The sequence below is a fragment of the Nycticebus coucang genome, chromosome 7 (genome assembly GCF_027406575.1).
Source record: "Nycticebus coucang isolate mNycCou1 chromosome 7, mNycCou1.pri, whole genome shotgun sequence".
Taxonomy (NCBI): domain Eukaryota; kingdom Metazoa; phylum Chordata; class Mammalia; order Primates; family Lorisidae; genus Nycticebus; species Nycticebus coucang.
This window is the reverse complement of record NC_069786.1, coordinates 46,636,810-46,653,195: the sequence shown is the minus strand read 5'-3', so window position 1 is coordinate 46,653,195 and position 16,386 is coordinate 46,636,810. Positions and strand designations below refer to the sequence as shown.

At 40.7% G+C, this 16,386-nt stretch overlaps 1 pseudogene across 1 annotated transcript in view; it reads left to right on the top strand.

The window, feature by feature from the left end:
* The window catches only part of LOC128589699 (CAP-Gly domain-containing linker protein 1-like), a 41,473-nt pseudogene that overhangs the window by 23,547 nt on the left and 1,540 nt on the right, over positions 1 to 16,386 (top strand). The gene's annotated exons all lie outside the window — the stretch shown is intronic.

The following is a 16,386-nucleotide window of genomic DNA, read 5'->3' as shown; positions in this document are numbered from 1 at the left end:
TGTAGATGGCCTCTATCAGTTTAAGGAAAGTCCCTTCTAGACCAATTTTCTTGAGTGTTCTGATCATGAAGGGATGCTGGATATTATCAAAAGCTTTTTCTGCATCAATTGAGAGAATCATATGGTCTTTGTTTTTTAATTTGTTTATGCGCTGAATTACATTTATAGATTTACGTATATTGAACCAGCCTTGAGACCCTGGGATAAAACCAACCTGGTCATGATGTATAATTTGTTTGATGTGTTGCTGGATTCTGTTTGTTAGAATCTTGTTGAATATTTTTGCATCTATATTCATTAGTGATATCGGTCTATAATTTTCTTTTCTTGTTGGGTCTTTTCCTGATTTGGGGATCAGGGTGATGTTTGCTTCATAGAACGTGTTGGGTAGTCTTCCTTCTTTTTCTACATTTTGGAACAGGTTGAGTAATATAGGTACTAATTCCTCTTTAAAGGTTTGGTAGAATTCTGACATGAAACCATCTGGTCCCGGGCTTTTCTTTTTAGGGAGGTTTTGTATAGTTGATGCTATTTCTGAACTTGATATGGGTCTGTTCAACATTTCCACTTGATTCTGGTTAAGTCTTGGAAGGTGGCGTGCTTCCAAGTATCGGTCAATTTCCTTCAGATTTTCATATTTCTGAGAATAAAGTTTCTTGTAATATTCATTAAGGATTTTTTGGATTTCTGATGAGTCTGTTGTTATTTCGTCTTTGTTGTTTCTGATTGATGACATTAGAGATTTTACTCTTTTTTTCCTGATTAGGTTGGCCAGAGGTTTATCTATTTTATTGACCTTTTCAAAAAACCAGCTTTTTGATTTATTGATCTGTTGTATTATTCTTTTGTTTTCAATTTCATTTAATTCTGCTCTAATTTTGGTTATTTCTTTTCTTCTACTGGGTTTAGGGTTGGAATGTTCTTCCTTTTCCAGTTGCGTGAGATGTCCCATTAAGTTGTTAACTTCCTCTCTTTCCGTTCTCTTGAGGAAGGCTTGCAGTGCTATAAATTTCCCTCTTAGAACTGGGAAGATTGCGCTGTCCCAGAGGTTCTGATAGTTTGTGTCTTCATTGTCGTTTTGTTCCAAAAAATTGGCGATTTCTTTCTTAATCTCATCTCTGACCCAGCTATCATTCAGCATAAGGTTATTTAACTTCCATGTTTTTGTATGGGTATGCAGATTCCTGTTGTTACTCAATTCACGTTTTATTCCATGATGGTCCGAGAAGATGCATGGAATAATTTCTATCCCTTTAAATTTACTGAGGTTAGACTTGTGACCTAAAATGTGGTCAATTTTGGAGTAAGTTCCATGGGCTGGTGAGAAGTATGTGTATTCAGTTTTGTTGGGATGAAATGTTCTGTAGATGTCTGCTAAATCTAAATATTGGATGGTTAGGTTTAAATCTAAGATTTCTTTGCTCAACTTCTTGCTGGAGGATCGATCCAACACTGCCAAAGTAGTGTTGAAATCTCCGTCAATTATGGAGCTGGAGGAAATCAAGCTACTCATGTCTGTTAGAGTTTCTCTTATAAATTGAGGTGCATTCTGGTTGGGTGAATGATATTAATAATTGAGATCTCATCATATTGAGTATTGCCCTTAACAAATATGAAGTGACCATTCTTGTCCTTCCTCACTTTTGATGATTTAAAGCCTACTGTATCTGCAAATAAAATTGCAACACCTGCTTTTTTCTGATTACCATTTGCCTGAAATATGGATGACCATCCTTTCACCCTGAATCTGTATTTGTCTTTTAAGTTGAGATGTGACTCTTGTATGCAACAAATATCTGGCTTGAGTTTTTGTATCCAGTCAGCTAACCTATGCCTCTTTAGAGGACAGTTTAAGCCATTCACATTGATGGAGAGTATTGATAAGTCTGGTGGAATTTTGGGTATCGAGTTTTTCAAAGGTCCAGTGGACACTTTTAATCCTTTCATCAGTGTGGGAGTTGGAGTTTGATCCGAAGTTTCTGAGTGAGTTTACTTTTGTGGTATAGGATTGGGTTGGTCATTGTGGAGGATAGGTCTGAGAATATCCTGAAGAGCTGGTTTACTTATGGCAAATTTTTTCAACATATGAATGTCATTGAAGTATTTAATTTCTCCATCATAGATGAAACTCAGTTTGGCTGGATACAAGATCCTGGGTTGAAAGTTATTTTGCTTTAGGAGATTAAAAGTTGATGACCACCCTCTTCTGGCTTGAAAAGTTTCAGCAGCGAGATCTGCAGTTATTCTAATATTCTTACCTTTGTACGTAATAGTTTTCTTTCACCGAATTGCTTTGAGAATCTTCTCTTTCATGTTAACTTTAGTGAAGCTAATTATGATATGTCTGGGGGATGACTTATTGGGGTTGAATCGTGCTGGGTTTCTGAAGCTGTCTGCTATCTGAATTTCAGATTCTCTAGGCATGTCTGGAAAATTTTCTTTCATAATTTCATGCAGAAGGGCCTCTGTGCCCTTGGAGGCCACTTCATCGTTCTCAGAGATCCCTATAATTCTTATATTGCTTTTTTTCGAATTATCTGAGAGCTCCTTGAGTGAGTGATCCATTTTGCTCTCCATTTCTCTTCCTCTTTGAAAGATTGGGAGCGTTCGAAGACTTTATCTTCAATGTCAGAAATCCTTTCTTCTGCTTGCTCCATTCTGTTGCTGAGGGATTCTACTGTATTTTTCATATCTTTGAGGGCTGTAAATTCTTGCTTCAGTGTGTCTAAGTCTTTGGTGGTTTTGTCTTTAAATTCGTTAAATTCTTGAGACAACTTTTGAATTTCTCCTCAAATTCCTAATTCCATTTTATTAATCTTGTCTGCAATCCAAATTCTGAATTCGATTTCTGACATCTCAGCCAGTTGTTTATGAATGGGATCTTCAATCACACCTGCCGTATCTTTTCTTGGGGGGGTTGATCTATTCTGGTTATTCATGTTACCAGCGTTTTTCCGCTGATTCCGCCCCATGGTTATTTTACTCCCTTTGGTTTTTCCCCTGGAGCTTTATCGAGGGGCCTTACAGTGTTGTGGCCTGAGAAACTGGGGCCCTGTCTGGTGTGGTGGAGCAAAGTGGTTCTGTCTTGTTTTCAGCTGGTTTCTGTTCAATCCTATTGCAACTTCTACTCTGGCTTGAAGTCTCAGCTGTGTGGAAAAATCAGCAATTAAGTCACCCTGCCTGCCCACCTCTGGCCACAGTTGGAAAAGGAGAATCAAACCTTCCTACAACCGCACACCCAGGGCACCGCCTGAAAAGTCCTCTGTCTATTAGCCCAGTTCAAAAGGTCCAAATCAAGTGTCTCAATCGGCACCTGTCTCTGGTGGGAGAGTTCAAGAGGTCTCTGGGAACTGGATCACAGGAGCCTGGTGACTCCTCTGACATGGCTCACCCCAGTGCAGCGTGGAGTCAGGAGGAGCCACGCAGCAAACAGAGCAGTCTCGGAAAGTTGACGTCTCCTTCCCCACTTTGCCCCTCCGTCGGACCCAGTCACTGGTATCTCTGCAGATGGCTAACCCAGTTGCCTGCAGTGAACAGACACTCCAGGGGTTTGCATCTGCCTGAATCCCAAGGAAGTCTGCCAGGCCCCCGCAGACTGCCGCTATCTAGCAGGAGGAGATGGGGCCTGACATCTTTGAGTGTTTGATGCAGGTGATGGGAAGGAGGTGTTCACTCAGGCTTAGCCCCGTCCCTGATGGATGCTGCTAACAGAACAGAACAGAACAGAACAGACAACTTTGTGGGGTTCTGTCTCTGTTCCTGCCGAAATCACCTACAGAAGACGGGCTGTTCTGAGTTCAAACGTCTTTGCTGCTGGAGGTTTGTGTCCTCTTTGCTACTGGAGGTTTGCGTCCGATCACCTCTCTGGGTCGGCCCTGCCCTGGAAGCTTCCCGGATTTGTGAGCAGTGTCAGGAAATCCCCCGGTCACCGGTGGCCTCCTCTGGTTGCCCAGGGAGACAGGGGGTGTGGCCTCAGAATATCCAGAAGTGAGCATTCTTCCGTTAAAGGAAAATGGCTGTTGATCTACCTCCAGGGAACTGCTGCTCTGGTGTGGGCACTAAGCCGACCCTTTTCTCCTCTGTCTCGTGCCCCAGAGTCAGCACTGAGTGGCCGCAGTTTATGCTGGGTCCACACCCCTCAAGAGATCCCCCAAGAATCCAAACTCTTGGGGGATAGGCCCCTAGACCCCGATTGGGAGTGGGGGGGAAGCTAGAGTTTCATTCAATTTTACGCCTGCCCAGGGAGGCTGTTGCACTGCACCACAGGGAAGTGCCGCCAAGTCTTGATTTCCCCTCAGCAGAGTGCCCTCTCCTTGCTCTCGTGTCTCAGAGTCAGTGCTGACCTGACGCAGCTCGGGCACTTGCACTCCCCTCGAGAAATCACCCAAGGATCCGAACTCCTGGGGGATAGGCCTCCAGACCCCGAGTGAGAGTAGGGGCTCTCAGCTCTCAGCGGGGAAGCTAGAGGTTTATTCAGTTTTGTGCCCGGCCCTGTAATGTTGCCCGGGGAGGGCTGCTGCACCTAATCCGCAGGGAAGTGCCACCGAGGCATGACTCCCCCTCAGTAGAGTGCTTTCTCCTCGCCCGCGTGTCTCAGAGTCAGCGCTGACCAGTCGCGTCTCGGGCACTGTGCGCTCCCCTTGAGAAATCACCCAAGGATCCGAACTCCTGGGGGACAGGTCCCCAGACCCCAAGTGAGAGTGGGGGGGAAGCTAGAGTTTCATTCAGTTTTATGTCTGGCTGTATTGATGCACGGGGAGGGCTGCTGCACTGCACCACAGGGATGTGCCGCCGAGGCATGACTCCCCCTCAGCCCAGTGCCCTCTCCTCACTCGCGTGCCTCAGAGTCAATGCTGACGAGTCGCAACTCGGGGACTGTCCACTCCCCTTGAGAAATCACTCAAGGATCCGAACTCCTCGGGGACAGGCCTCCAGACCTCAGTGGGCGGGAGGGGATTGTTGGGGATTCAGGGTTGCCGGCAAACAATTTTTAAAGTTTTATTCAGTTTTATGCCTGGCAGGAGAACGCCATGGCACCCCAGTAGGGGAGGTAGGTCCAGTTTTTAGAAGGTCTCTCCCATGGAGTGTAGTGGGAGGGCCTTTAATTTCTGCCTGCTTGTTTAATTGTGGGGCTCTTGAGCCGGTCCCATGGGGGAGGGGGACTCCCGTCCGCTTGGTGGTGGATTTTGTATCTTTTGTTTGCGTCCTTGTGATCACAGCTTGCTTCAGCGGTGTTGATGTGCGTTCTTCAACCTTCTCTCTTGGTGAGGCTCAAGTCCACCAGGATACTTACTAAATTCCTGTTGCTTAACTCTCCTTCTGGACGGGAGCCTCTGTTGAAAGCTGGGTTCAGTCCGCCATCTTGTCTCCCTCCTCTTTCTTTTTTTTTTTTGAGACAGAGTCTCACTATGTCATCCTTGGTAGAGTGCCATGGCATCATGGCTCACAGCAACCTCAAACCCTTGGGCTTAAGTGATTCTCTTGCCTCAGCCTCCCAAGTAGCTGGGACTACAGGCACCCACCACAACACCTGGCTATATTTTTGTTGCAGTTATCATTGTTTTTTAGCTGGCCCAGGCTGGGTTTGAACCCCTCACCCTTGGTGCATGTGGCCAGTACTGTAACCACTGTGCTATGGGTGCTGAGCCTAGACTGGATATTTTCCATTGCGTAAATTACTAAGTACATAAAACAAAGGCTCATAACTAATCCTTAACCTTGGGCAAGTGAAACAGAAACAATGTAGAAGAGGATTGCTCATAGAGGTACTTGTGTTATTCCTAATTTGAACGTGAATCCTTCTTAAATTTCATCATTAAGTATGAAGTTTTCTGTAGGTGATTGGTAGAAACCATTTAGAATTTAAGCCATTTTCTTCTATTCCTTGCTTAACAGGATCTTTAAAAATTGGAAATTACTGTTAAATTTATCAAATACTTTGAAATAAACTCATATTTTTTCTTCTTTAAATCTCTTAATGTAGTCATTTGTATTGGTAGATTTCCTAATATTGACTATTCTCATATTACTGGGAAAAAGACTATGTGGTTCATGGCATAGAAATGAATTTTTCCTTGAGAATGATTTGTTCCTTGCAAAACCATCTTGAGCTAGTATCTCTGCTATGGGACAACTTTTCTTTTTCTTACTATTTTTTATTATTTCTGTCTTCTATATTTATAGATCCATTTGGGTTTTTTAAGTCTTCTTGAGTCCATTTTGTTAACTTATATTTTCCATTTTATTTAGATTTTCAAATTTACTGGTATAAAGTTATATATACCATATTATCTGAAAATTGAAAACAACAATTTGTATATATCATTATATTTTCTTTCTTAATCTCATTCTGACATTATTTGTGTTTTCTTTAATCAGACTTACCAAAGTTTGCCCATTTTATTGGTCTTGTCTAATATTCAGTTTTATGTTTACATGATTGGTTTATTGATTTCTATTTTTTAAATAAAATAAACAAAGTAATGCCAAATAATCATTTAAAAAATGTAATTCTTTGTAGAAAAAAAAATTGGCTAGAAACACTGTGGAAAGGGAAACTGAAACAAGTTCTTCTTACCCCAATAGAAGTTTTGGCTTGCTTAAGTTTTTGTATTTTTTTCTTGTTTAGGAGATAAGAAACTTTATTCTCACGTGGTATCCACAGATTTTCAGATTTTCAAAGGTCTTAGGCTGTATCCCATGAAAATGTCAATGGTGTTTTGTCTTTAACAAGCTGACTTGGATAGAATCGAAATGATCCCATGAATAAAAAATAATTGCTGTTTGGTTACTGCTGTAGACCTCTCCCTAAGGCATGATATGATGAAGAGATAAGAACATTACATAATGGACAGAAAAGAAGCCCCTTTGCAAAAGCAATTTGTATAACAAAATAAATAAATGAGTTTGCACTAAAATTGTGTATCTGTTTTGAGTCTGCGCCTAAAATGCTATTGAAAACTGGCTTCTCAGTAATATTTTAAAATAGCTGTACCAATTCTATTCTGCCTCTAGAGTCCTTTTATGACTATGCCTGCAGAAAAACTTGACTTATGAGGGAGAAAATGAAAATATTTGCACTTTGAATAAGTTTTACCATCATTTTTCTGTTATCTTTCTCCTTCCTCATACGCACTTTGTTTTGCAAATATTAAAGCCGGAATTGACTAGACAAGAGTTCTGTAGCTCACATGAACTATCCTACATCAATGCTCTTGTCTGGAAGTTGAAATTTATCTTTCTAAACCAGGCTAACAGCTAATTGCCTCCACATTGTGAGACCTGTCAAGACCATCATGACAACGGGGCAGAAAGTTTAGTCAATTCAATTTATTTAACACCTCATAACACTCCAGAGTTTTTCTTCATTGCCTAGGCTTATATAATTTATTACAAACCTTTAATCTCCCCGAAACCCCCACTGCTTTCCTTAGCTTTTAAAAGTCAATGTAAAATAAAACAAACAGAGTCTATAAAAACATTTTCTCTGTAGCAACACATGTTGCATGGTGCGTGCTGTGACTGCAGGCTTGTCAGGGCCTTTGAAAGTCTTAACACACACGTACCAAGTGTGTCAGGCTTTTCAGGCCTTCTTACAGACTTTTCTTTGTTTTGTGTTGAATGTAGAAGGAATGTCAACAGAAAGTCAACATTTGTATGGATTATATTCTTCATTCTGTTTTTGCTTTTCAAGTATTTTTTTATTACAAAGACAATAAAGTCACAATAAAAATCATACATTTGAATCATACCATCATGCAAAAGATAATACATTCACACAGAAAAAATTAACATATTACAGTATTCTGTTCAGTGGAGATGAAGAACAGAAGTAAAATTCTGTTCTTCATCTCCACTTTTGCTCTAAGAGAGCTGTCTGTCTCTTTTCACTTCCCTTTCTTCTTTCTTTTCTCTTTCCCCTCCCCCTTTCCTTCTCTTTTTTGGGATAGAGACTCATTCTTTTGCTCCAGGCTAGAGTGCCCTGGTGTCAGAGTAGCAACTTCAGACTCCTGGGCTCAAGTGATTCTCCTGCCTCAGCATCCCAGCTAGCTGGGACTACAGACCACGTCACGATGCCCAGCTAATTTTTAATATTTTTGGTAGAGCTGGTTGGTCTTGAACTTCTGAGCTTTAGGGATTCAAACTCAAACCCAGGAAAATTCCCATAATGTCTGATTTCTAGATATCATTTCTAAGGGCAGAAAATAGCCTCTGTCCTAGTAAAGGTTTAACAATGCATGCCATTACTCCAAAGGAGGAAAGTCTTTCTTCTGAATAACACTGTTCTGTATACTATGTTATCTAAACAGGGATAAAGGCATAAACTAGAACAATCCTGGATAAATTGTGATATATGGATATCCTATAGGGTGTACTCATCCATTCAATTGTACCATTGATGGTGTACTGCCTGGTATTGTTATTCTGTGAGTTCATGTTTTGTTCCACATTGTTTTCTATTTTTTATTTGTTTTTGAGATAGGGTTTTGCTTTGTAACCTGGGTTAGAGTGTGGTGGTGTCACCCATAGCTCATAGAAACCTCAAACTCCTGACTCAGCCTTCCTAATAACTGGGACTACAGGCATGTGAAACCATCCTGGCTAACTTTTCTATTTTTTGTAGAGACTCAGTCTTGCTCTTACTTACGCTGGTCTCGAACTCCTGAGCTCAAGGGCTCCTCCCACCTCAGTCTCTCAGAATGCTAGGATTACAGGCATGAACCATCATGTTTGGCCTTTGTTCCACATTATAACTCTCAGTTACTTGTAAAGAAGCATCTTCATTTTAACTTTAATGGAAAAAAAAATCTCCAGGAGAATCTAACTGAATGCTAGGTGTATAGTAAGGATTCAATGAATGTCTCTTTCTTTATTGATTGATTAGCAAATGCCTAAATGACTTCTAAGTTTTTTTTGCCCCTCCCTCCAGACTATGAGAAGCTTTCCAGCTGTGATTTATGGGGATTGTTCATTTTACAGTGTTTTAACAAAGCCTCTAAAATTGCATTGAGATGCACATAGAAGGCTTCCCTCCCTGATTCTGGAAGGTCTGGACTGTCTAATTCTGTGGCCCAGAAGTCTAAGCCACCAGTGCCACTGAGTCAAGTGATAGTCTCACTATATTTTCAAAGTGTCTAGTTATATTCCTGAATTTCTAATCTCTTTCTCTTGGGATGTAGTTATAGTATCTAATGTTTGCTTGCTTTAGGAGAGATTCAATTCCAAACAAACTAACAACAGCAAAAACTCCCAGATTTTGAAGGAGGCAGGGCCAGAGGCAGCTGACGACTGTTGGAGAAAACATCTCATTAAAAGTTTACTTCGAGATGGCAGAGCTCTTTTTCACTGGGATTTCTTTACTCGCCTTATTAGGCTTGGAAATGATTCTACACTAGTTCTCCCATCCCTTTCTAAGATATACAAGACAGAAGCCCAGCCCTCTAGGAAGTCTGCTGGGGAGGCAAATGATTGAGTGATAAATTACCATCCAGTAGTGTAAGAACAATAATAGACAGATGCAGGATCAAACCTGGGGAGAATGACACGCTCTATTATGGGGGAGTGGTGAACTGGGTGTGACATTAGGGCAAATCCAGTCTGATCGGAGTTTTGAGAGACAAACTCCATTATGAAGCATGGGGCTAGAAGGATCACAAAAGACTCATATGAGTTTTAAAAAATCCCATAATTTGGGGGGAGGAAAAGTAGAAAGAGGGACAGAGGGAGGGGGGTGGGGCCTCGGTGTGTGTCAAACTTTATGGGGGCAAGACATGATTGCAAGAGGGACTTTGCCTAACAGTTGCAATCAGTGTAACCTGGCTTATTATACCTTCAATGAATCCTGAACAATAAAAAAAAAAAAAAAAGAAAGAAAAAAACATCCCATAATTTAAGTGTGAGGTGAGAGAAACTGCAGTTACAGTTGATTTGTATGGCTGGTTAAGTTTTTCAAAGGAGGTATGAAGCCATGGATGAGCTCTTTTTTTTTTTTTTTTTTTCCAGAGACAGAGTCTTACCTTGTTGCTCTCGGTAGAGTGCTGTGGCATGACAGCTCATAGCAACCTCCAGCTCTTGGGCTTAAGCAATTCTCTTGCCTCAGCCTCCTGAGTAGCTGGGACTACAGGTGGACACCACAACACCCGGCTACTTTTGTTGTTGTTGCAGTTTGTGTGGGGCTAGGTTAGAACCTGCCACCCTCGGTATATGGGGCCAGTGCCCTACCTACTGAGCCATAGGTACCACCCTATAAGCTCTTATATACCACACATTTGTATAAAAAACGGACACAAAGGATATAGATAGCATTCAAGTGATTTTGTTTTCTTTTTTTATTAAGTCATAAATACACAAATCATGTATACATTAATGTGCTTATGGGGCACAACATGCTTATTTTATATACAATTGGGAATGCTAACATGAAACTTGTTAACATAGCCTTCACCTCACTTACTTAATTATTGTGTTAAGGCATTTAAACTCTATATTTAATAGATTTGAAATGTACCCTTGTAATATGTTCCATAGTGTGGTCCCTTTGTTTATGCTCCCTCCATCCAACCTCCTTGCTCCCCTCCCATTTCTGTCCTCTGCCCTTCTTCATCCTGGGCTATAGTTGTGTCATATCTTTCATATGAAAGTGTGGGTGATCATAAATTGGTTTCATAATAGTACAGAGTACATTGGATACTTTTTCTTCCATTCTTGAGATACTTTACTATGAAGAATATGTTCCAGCTCCATCCATGTAAACATAAAAGAGGTAACTTCTCCATCTTTTTTTTAAGGCTGCATAATACTCCATGGTGTACATTTTCCACAATTTATCAATCCATTCATGGGTCGATGGGCACTTGGGCTTCTTGCATGACTTGGCAATTATAAATTGAGTTGTAATAAACAATCTGGTGCAATTATTTTACTTTATTTTATTTTTTTATTGTTGGGGATTCATTGAGGGTACAATAAGCCAGGTTACACTGATTGCAATTGTTAGGTAAAGTCCCTCGTGCAATCATGTCTTGCCCCCATAAAGTGTGAAAAACACCAAGGCCCCACCCACCTCCCTCCTTCCCTCTTTCTGCTTCCCCCCCATAACCTTAATTGTCATTAATTGTCCTCATATCAAAATTGAGTACATAGGATTCATGCTTCTCCATTCCTGTGATGCTTTACTAAGAATAATGTATTCCGCTTCCATCCAGGTTAATAAGAAGGATGTAAAGTCTCCATTTTTTTTAATGGCTGAATAGTATTCCATGGTATACATATACCACAGCTTGTTCATCCATTCCTGGGTTGGTGGGCATTTAGGCTGTTTCCACATTTTGGCGATTGTGAATTGAGCTGCAATAAACAGTCTAGTACAAGTGTCCTTATGATAAAAGGATTTCTTTCCTTCTGGGTAGATGCCCAGTAATGGGATTGCAGGATCAAATGGGAGGTCTAGCTTGAGTGCTTTGAGGTTTCTCTATACTTCCTTCCAGAAAGGTTGTACTAGTTTGCAGTCCCACCAGCAGTGTAAAAGTGTTCCCTTCTCTCCACATCCACGCCAGCATCTGCAGTTTTGAGATTTGGGGATGTGGGCCATTCTCACTGGGGTTAGATGATATCTCAGGGTTGTTTTGATTTGCATTTCTCTAATATATAGAGATGATGAACATTTTTTCATATGTTTGTTAGCCATTCCTCTGTCATCTTTAGAGAAAGTTCTATTCATGTCTCTTGCCCATTGATATATGGGATTGTTGGCTTTTTTTATGTGGATTAATTTGAGTTCTCTATAGATCCTAGTTATCAAGCTTTTGTCTGATTGAAAATATGCAAATATCCTTTCCCATTGTGTAGGTTGTCTCTTTGCTTTGGTTATTGTCTCCTTCGCTGTACAGAAGCTTTTCAGTTTAATGAAGTCCCATTTGTTTATTTTTGTTGTTGTTGTTGCAATTGCCATGGCAGTCTTCTTCATGAAGTCTTTCGCCAGGCCAATATCTTCCAGTGTTTTTCCTATGCTTTCTTGGAGGATTTTTATTGTTTCATGCCTTAAATTTAAGTCCTTTATCCATCTTGAGTCAATTTTTGTGAGTGGAGAAAGGTGTGGGTCCAGTTTCCGTCTTTTACATGTAGACATCCAGTTTTCCCAACACCATTTATTGAATAGGGAGTCTTTCCTCCAAGGTATGTTCTTGTTTGGTTTATCGAAGATTAGGTGGTTGTAAGATGTTAGCTTCATTTCTTGGTTTTCAATTCGATTCCAAGTTTCTATGTCTGTTTTGTGCCAGTACCATGCTGTCTTGACCACTATGGTTTTGTAGTACAGACTAAAATCTGGTATGCTGATGCCCCCAGCTTTATTTTTATTACTAAGAACTGCCTTAGCTATACGGGATTTTTTCTGGTTCCATACAAAACGCAGAATCATTTTTTCCAAATCTTGAAAGTACAATGTTGGTATTTTGATAGGAATGGCATTGAATAGGTAGATTGCTTTGGGAAGTATAGACATTTTAACAATGTTGATTCTTCCCATCCATGAGCATGGTATGTTCTTCCATTTGTTAATATCCTCTGCTATTTCCTTTCTGAGGATTTCATAGTTTTCTTTATAGAGGTCCTTCACCTCCTTTATTAGGTATATTCCTAGGTATTTAATTTTCTTTGAAACTATGGTGAAGGGAGTTGTGTCCTTAATTAAGTTCTCATCTTGACTGTTATTGGTGTATACAAAGGCTATTGACTTGTGGACATTGATTTTATATCCTAAAACATTACTGTATTTTTTGATGAGTTCTAGGAGTCTTGTGGTTGAGTCTTTGGGGTTCTCTAAGTATAAGATCATGTCATCAGCAAAGAGGGAGAGTTTGACCTCCTCTGCTCCCATTTGGATTCCCTTTATTTCCTTGTGTTGCCTAATTGTATTGGCTAGAACTTCCAGCACTATGTTGAATAGTAAAGGTGACAGAGGACAACCTTGTCTGGTTCCAGTTCTAAGAGGAAAAGCTTTCAGTTTTACTCCATTCAGTAAAATATTGGCTGTGGGTTTGTCATAGATAGCTTCGATCAGTTTTAGAAATGTGCCAACTATGCCTATACTCTTCAGTGTTCTAATTAGAAGAGGATGCTGGATTTTATCAAATGCTTTTTCTGCATCTATTGAGAGGATCATGTGATCTTTATTTTTGCCTCTGTTAATATGGTGGATAACGTTTATGGACTTGCATATGTTAAACCAGCCTTGCACCCCTGGGTTGAAGCCTACTTGATCATGATGAATGACTTTTTTGATAATAAGCTGTAATCTATTGGCTAGGATTTTGTTGAGAATTTTTGCATTTATATTCATGAGCGAGATTAGTCTGAAATTCTCCTTTTTGTTTGGGTCTTTTCCTGGTTTTGGTATCAGGTTGATGTTTGCTTCATAGAATGTGTTGGGGGAAGATTCCTTCTTCCTCAATTTTTTGGAATAATTTCTGCAGTACAGGAATAAGCTCTTCCTTGAAGTTTTGATAGAATTCTGGTGTGAAGCCATCTGGACCAGGGCATTTTTTGGTTGGAAGATTTTTTATTGTTTCTTTGATCTCAGTGCTTGAAATTGGTCTGTTCAGGAGCTCTATTTCTTCCTGGTTGAGTCTAGGGAGAGGGTGTGATTCCAAATATTGATCCATTTCTTTCACATTGTCAAATATCTGGGCGTAGAGTTTCTGGTAGTATTCAGAGATGATCTCTTGTATCTCTGTGGGATCAGTTGTTATTTCCCCTTTATCATTTCTGATTGAGGTTACTAGAGATTTTAGTTTTCTATTCCTTGTTAGTCTGGCCAATGGTTTATCTGTTTTATTTATTATTTCAAAAGACCAACTGTCCTTTAATTTCTGAGTTCTTACTTTGCTGCTGATCCATTGTGGTGGTCAGTGTGCAGAACAGGTTGAAGTATTTCCTGTAGAGCTGGTCTTGTTGTGGCAAATTTCCTCAATGTTTGTATATCCGTAAATGACTTGAATTCTCCATCAATTTTTAAGCTTAGCTTAGCAAGGTACAGAATTCTGGGCTGGAAATTGTTCTGTTTAAGTAGATTAAAGGTAGATGACCATTGTCTTCTTGCTTGGAAAGTTTCATTAGAGAAGTCTGCGGTCACTCTGATGGATTTTCCCCTGTAGGTCAACTGGCGCTTATTCCTGGCAGCTTGCAGAATCTTTTCTTTTGTCTTGACTTTGGATAGGTTCATCACAATGTGTCTTGGAGAAGCTCGGTTAGAGTTGAGGTGACCTGGGGTCCGATATCCCTCTGAAAGCAGTGTGTCAGAATCTTTGGTGATATTTGGGAAATTTTCTTTTACACTATTCTCTAGTATGGCTTCCATTCCTCTGGGGCATTCTTCTTCCCCTTCTGGAATTCCTATAACTCGTATGTTGGAACGCTTTATAAAGTCCCATAATTCTGACAGTGAACGTTCTGCTTTCTCTCTCTTCTTTTCTGCCTCTTTTACTATCTGAGTTATCTCAAAAACTTTGTCTTCTACCTCTGAAATTCTTTCTTCTGCATGGTCTAACCTGTTGCTGATACTTTCCATTGCATCTTTAAGTTCCCTAATTGACTGTTTCAGTTCCTTCAGCTCTGCTATATCCTTTTTATATCCTTCATATCGTTCATCTCTGATTTGATTCTGTTTTTGGATTTCCTTTTGGTTATTTTCCACTTTATTAGCAGTTTCCTTCATTGTTTCCATCATTTCTTTCATTGTTTTCAACATGTGTATTCTAATTTCCCTTTCTGTCATTCCTAACATTTCTGTATAGGTGGAATCCTCTGCAGTAGCTACCTCATGGTCCCTTGGCGGGGTTGTTCTGGACTGGTTCTTCATGTTGCCTGGAGTTTTCTGCTGATTCTTCCTCATGGGTGATTTCTTTTATCTGTTTCCTTGCCCTAATTTTCCTTTCACTTCCTCTTGCTCTTTAAGTTCTCGTGCCTGTGGACTAAGGGTTACAGGACCAGAAGGGTGAGAAGGATGAAGAGCAAAAAAGGGATGAAAGAAAGGAGGACCAAGTGATAAGAAAAAAAAAGAAAAATAGAGAAAGGAGAGGGGGTGGGTAAAAGGAATATTGACAAAAGGAAGAGAGGCACAGAAAGAGGGAGACAGAGCAATATAGGTGTACAGTAGGGTACTTTGACACAACCTTAAAATAACCCCACCTTCTGGGGGTGCCCAATTGGGTGGTTCCCTTGAGGTCAGCAGCTCTTTGCTAACCTGATCAGACACAGTACCCCACCTCCACCAAGTAGAGAGGAAGGACAAAAATGCTATAAATTAAACCAAAACAAGCAAACAGAAAACTTTACGGGATAAAATTGGGTGAAAAACCAAATAATAGTGGTAGAAACACTAGCAAAAATGAAGTCCTAGTTATTGAAAAAGGCAGTAATGGGAAAGTATAATTAAACTAGAAAAATTTAGAAAGAAAACAGATCTGTATGGAAAAGTTTGAAATTAAAAAACAAAACAACATCAACAACATCAAAATAAACAAAAAAAAAACAACCAAACCAAAAAAGAAAAAAAACACAACCAAAAACAAAGCAGTATGTATATGTCATTGAATATTGTTTGGGCAACACGTGGTCTTCTGGGGTATGAGATGTTAATCACAGTTCTGCTAATTTCTCAAACCCCAGCAGGTAGACACCCTAATTCTCTCTTCAGCCCACTTAAAAGGCCCTTTGAACTTGTAAACTTGCTGAGCAGAAGCTTTCCCAGTAAAATGCTTGTCACTGGAATCACTGATGAAGTGGCTATCCACTTACCTAGTGTGCCAAAACCAGTCTCACTCTACTCCTGGGGGTTAGGTCTGCAAGGCAGCTCAGATCCCACCCTTAGGCTACTTGGTCACTGGGTTATCATCTCCCACCTGATTGTAGCTCTGCAACCCTGAGGGCGGAGCTTGCTGGGGCAGATCGCTCACGATGGCTCCCTGTGCCCCACAGCCAAACACTATTATCTCCGTCTGGCTCAGCGGCTCAGACTGGGGCCCCAGACAACGGCCAAAGTTCTCTGCACTCCCGCTCAGGCTCTCCCCAAGGCAGTTCAACTGAGTGCCAAGTCCAAAGACACCAAAACTGTTCACAGGTAAGGCCTTTCTGGTTTGCAGTCTCGCTGCTACTGAACTTACAGTTGCGGGCGGGTTTAGATGGATTGAATACACGCGACCACTTGCAGGTTTTCCACTGTTTTAGTCCTTCTCTTGGGGTCCAGAAGTCTCTCGCTGACTCCCTGTATCCTCACAGGGATGATGCTAGGCAGATCCCAGCAGCCAGAGATGCCTGGAGTCCTATCTCCCCAGACTCACCATGCCCAGATGCAAGGAAGCTGTTACTCGGCCGCCATCTTCCTCTGCC